We start from the raw sequence: 3,004 nt of genomic DNA on the forward strand, positions 1-3,004 counted from the left end.
AGATGAAAAACAAAATGAAAAAAAGATAAGAAGAGAAGGAAGGTGTGTGTGTGTGTGTGTGTGTGTACGTGGAGGAGAACCTGTTTCAAACTTTTGTTTGTTTAAATACTTGAAGTAATACTAGTTCTGTTTGAAACTTGACAGTCTGCTCTGTACTTTTTAAAATGTAAAATGATTGAAGCAACAACTGGTCAAAATGTTGCCTTTGCATGAGTAAGAAGAGTGACTCTCGTTAATGGTTTTAATGCAATATGTGTGTGTGTGTGTGTGTGTGTGTGTGTGGCTATAGGTAGAGGAGGACCTGTGTTTCAAACTAATGTAATTTGTTGTTTAAATACTTGATTAAATACTAGCTCTGCTCTAAACTACAATAATTGAAGCAACACCTTAATGTTGAAATCGTTGCGAGAGTCTCGGTCGGTCTCTCTGTGTAGCAAAAGTTAATGATATTGTAATGTGTTTCAGTGTTTTTAATGTGTTTCAGTGTTTGTAATGTGTTTCAGTGTTTTTAATGTGTTTCAGTGTTTTTAATGTGTTTCAGTGTTTGTAATGTGTTTCAGTGTTTTTAATGTGTTTCAGCTTTAACAACAAGGTAGGCATAGCCTCATCTAGTCCTCATCGAGATCATTTATAATCATCTAGTCCTCTTTATGCCTTCCTTTTAACTTGTGTAAGTTTACAGTTAAAAATATCGACTTGTCGTTGAAAAGTATTGTCTGTTGTTATTACCAGCTAACTTCAAGGACTAGCCTAAGTAAATTGAAAATGATGTCGACGACTCTCGTCCCCACTTAGAGCAGACATTGACGATTCTCGTCAGATATTTTAGCACTTCAAAACTAATAGTAAATGTATTTGCCCCTTTTTAATAGTTGTCTTATATAATTAATTTTTCCATTTTACTATCCTGGCGACATACGTCTGTATATTGTGAAGTCTGTCATATAGCCCGTTGGCTCTCGTCTAAGCACAGCTAGCAGCTAACCCTAGTTTGAATTAACAGCAAGGTAGGCCTAGCTGCTATTTGTTTAAACTAAGATCATCTAGCCTTCTTTATGCAGTCATTTTAATCTGTACAAATTTAGTATCGCGTATTGTCTGCTATTTCATGGACTAAACGAAAACGATGATAATCTTGTCCACAAAGCCAGCATACACTGACTTTCGAAAATTATTTTAGCACTTCAAAACAGACAGTACATGTATTTGGCCCTGTTTAACAGTTGTCTGATATAGTTTATTTTTCCATGCTACTATCCTGGTGACATTACTAACGTATATTGTGAAGTTCGTCATGTATTTGTATATTTTTTTTCTGGGTTAGAAATGGTCTAACCCCTGCAAGGTAGCATCTACTAGGCTAGAAAATGTAGGCTATTAGGATTGTGACATTTCCCTCTAAAAAATAAAAAATATATACATTTTCTTTTTTAAAACCTATCTTTTTGTTTTGTTTTGTTTTATGAAGGTCACTGAAACCGTGGCAGACATAGAGGGGCACGAGAGATTGCCTGACACACCCAGACTCATTATGCTTGGTAAGTATGTTTTTCCTCTTCATTTGTATGTAAACTTTATTATTTAGCAATGGAATGGTTTTATAAAAGCCATATAACACTTGTGGTTGTGAGGTTGTTCTTGGATCTCCTTATGTGTGTGGTTACCTTTGTCTGAACTACACCCGAGAGGATATCCACGAACAACCTCACTCATTGCATAAATATTATTAATCTTCATTAATCTGAATTTGATAAAATATGGGTATGGGTATTCCACTGCTTTTTTTAAGGATCCCTGGTTAGCAGAATCTTGGTCCTATCTTTTTGCAGTCTCTTCCACAGTTTAGCAGCTATAGTTGGGTTCTGAAACTATCTCTGTACCTCTGTTCTTTGAGTTTGTGTCTTTGTCTGGTGAGTGCTGCTGGTAGGTAAAAGAACCACAGCATTTGGGACAACAGTGACCAAATTTGCTAATGCTAACAGATGAAAATGAAACTTCTTTGCCCTTATCAGTTAGTGCTGGCTGATGTTTCACCATTTGGTCTATGTTGTACCAAGTCTTGTAGTTTTCATACCTTCTGACAGCACTTAGTAATGTGAAACAACAGGGTTATGGGTTGGTTGACTCCAGATAATACCTTAAACCACTGCTTTGTCATCAAGGATTTTCAGATATTCTCTATAGGGTGTACATCTGAACTCGGTCTGTTATTGCATTGTTTCAGTTTTCAGTATTTTTGAAGTTCGTATTCAAAATAAAGTACATTGTTTTGTTTTAGGACCCTCGCTCATGACAGCAAAAAGATGGATGGTGTCCATTGAAGGAAGAGTTGCTATTACATTCACTGGATCAGACAGTTTTCCTGCTGCTTTCGACACTCTTTTTGCATCGTATTACATCTTAAACATGGAATACCAAGAGTCAGCTGCATGCACTTTGGACCTTGTTCAGAGGTAAGTTATATTCTGTATGTTTTATTTTTATCAATTATAAAATTATAGACTGGAAGTTAAAATGTAATCTCACATTATAGATTTCTGGTGAGAATTAATCCAGAAGATGGAAAGAAATGCACAGCCCGACAGGGAGTGAGCAAGAAGACCGGACGAATTGTCCAGAAAAAAGCACCACCCATCAACTCCCACGTTAATAACTTAATTCGCTCCTTGCTGGACTTTGAATGGCACACCTCTAACTAAGCAGTTACATCTAACAGGTTTTGTGCGTGTGTGTGTGTGTGAGAGAGAGAGAGGGAGAGAGAGAGAGGGAGGGGGGGGTTAAATGTTTGTGTGTGCATGTATGTATGTGATACCACTTGTGTGAGCAGCTCAGAGAAGAAAGGGGGAAAAAAGCAGGGGAGAGAGGTGTCTTTGAGTGATGTTTGTATTAGTGAGTGGGTGGGGGTGGGGACTGATTTACTTGTTTCAGACTTTTGAGTTAAAATATTTCTGCTTTAAACATTACACTAGATTGTGTGTGACGTCACAGTGCCAGATGAAAAACA

The 3,004-nt window shown here is 37.1% G+C and overlaps 1 long non-coding RNA gene across 1 annotated transcript; it reads left to right on the top strand.

Annotated features, from left to right (window-relative positions):
• The first annotated feature begins 1,468 nt into the window (after nt 1-1,468).
• On the top strand, nt 1,469-2,680 carry LOC143110088 (uncharacterized). The gene is made up of 3 exons (XR_012984055.1): nt 1,469-1,538; nt 2,279-2,453; nt 2,534-2,680. It is a non-coding gene; the product is annotated as an uncharacterized LOC143110088 (long non-coding RNA).
• The last annotated feature ends 324 nt before the right edge of the window (nt 2,681-3,004 follow it).

This window comes from Alosa pseudoharengus, unplaced genomic scaffold (genome assembly GCF_046254945.1).
Source record: "Alosa pseudoharengus isolate Yale_2024_CS ecotype anadromous, Long Island Sound unplaced genomic scaffold, YU_APseudo_1.1 YU_APseudo_1.1_scf_7, whole genome shotgun sequence".
NCBI classification, from domain to species: domain Eukaryota; kingdom Metazoa; phylum Chordata; class Actinopteri; order Clupeiformes; family Clupeidae; genus Alosa; species Alosa pseudoharengus.